We start from the raw sequence: 1,834 nt of genomic DNA, 5'->3' as shown, positions 1-1,834 counted from the left end.
ATTCTTCATGTATAAGTCCATCCCTATTGGTGTGTGACCTTGTAGGCCCATTCGCAGTGGCAGTAGCCTCGAGAACCATTCCCGATCTACAAGTCATGGTTAGCCTCTAGCAAGACGCCATGACCACCCACGTTGAATTGAGTTAGAGGTGATCTAACCAAGGCAATAACAGCTCGAGTTCTGATCCTTTATCTCACGATATCATGTGTTGAACAAGGGCATGGTTTGAGCCACCCTTCAAGTTCAACTGCTTTCTCGTCTTGGCAAATCGACTAATAAAATAGATGGAACTTCATCTATAGCGTGACCACGCGTTTTCACAGTCCGATTTCCACGAGAGGGCCCAGCGATATCTCTCCTATTGAGGAGGTGACAAATCCCATATTGCATGTCTATTATCTCTATATGATTCGTGAACGTATCTGATCAACGCCGTTATAATCATCTGGTTAAAGACGACGTTTGACGCAGTCAAGACACGCCACTCCTCATATCAGATACTCTAGACATCTCAGGTCTAAGGATCCCAGAACGAACCGCTGTATGAGATTCAAGTCATGATCTGTCCATGTGATAATCTCATGCGGGTCAACCAGTCACTTGTTCACAACGAGTACCCATGATTGTGACATGCATTCAATGCATCGATCACACCTCATGCTAGTCTTAATTCATCATTGTTCCCATAATGATAACTGACCAGGGTGTTTAGAATCATTCTATAATGATTCAAGGATGCCGAAATATAATAAACATGCCAATCATATAACGGGAATGTAATGCATTCATAAACCAATGAATCAATACAAAGTCAAAGTGTCATATCACGGATCATCCTAGAGCATTACAACCGACAATCTCCCACTATGCTCTATGATTTATCCTACAAGCATCTAATCCCCATACCCTTAACATGACCATCATGTTTTGACGAAGTGATGGGCTTCGTCATCGGGTCGGCAATATTATCATCTGTCGACACTCTGCTTATCTTCACGTCTCCTCTGTCGATGATTTCTCTGATTATGTGAAATCGCCTGAGTATGTGTTTAGATCTTTGGTGTGACCGGGGTTCCTTAGCTTGCGCAATCGCACCATTGTTGTCACAATACAACTCAATGGGATATGCAATGCTAGGAATGACGCCCAGGTCTCCCATGAATTTCCTGATCCAAACAGCTTCCTTAGCTGCATCCGATGCTGCTATGTACTCGGCTTCTGTAGTCGAATCTGCCACGGTTGGCTGTTTGGAACTCTTCCAACTGATAGCCCCACCGTTCAGGCAGAAAACATAACCTGACTGCGATCTGAAGTCATCTCTGTCGGTTTGGAAACTAGCATCGGTATAACCACTTATAGCGACCTCGTCTTCCAATCCGCCATACACCAAGAACAAATCCTAAGTCCTTCTCAAGTACTTAAGGATGTTCTTGACCGCAATCCAGTGAGCCTCACATGGTGTAGACTGATATCTACTAGTCATACTCAATGCATATGATACATCCGGACGAGTGTTGTGTACTCGCCCAGATGTATCATATGCATTAAGCATGACTAGTAGATATCAGTCTACACCAGGTGAGGCTCACTGGATTGCGGTCAAGAACATCCTTAAGTACTTGAGAAGGACTAATGATTTGTTCTTGGTGTATGGCGGATTGGACCACTGCGCTCCCACTGACCTTCTTGTAAACGCATGGCTCATCTTCGTTTTGCAGGAAGCCAAACATTTTGACTGCCTCGTCAGATCGAAGATTCCAGCTCCTCGAAGCCTGCTTCAGTCCATAAATGGATCTCTGAAGCTTACACACCTTCCTCGGACTCTTAGGATCGA

This window comes from Tarenaya hassleriana, unplaced genomic scaffold (assembly GCF_000463585.1).
Source record: "Tarenaya hassleriana unplaced genomic scaffold, ASM46358v1 Cleome23, whole genome shotgun sequence".
Lineage (NCBI taxonomy): Eukaryota > Viridiplantae > Streptophyta > Magnoliopsida > Brassicales > Cleomaceae > Tarenaya > Tarenaya hassleriana.
This window is presented reverse-complemented; position numbering follows the sequence as displayed.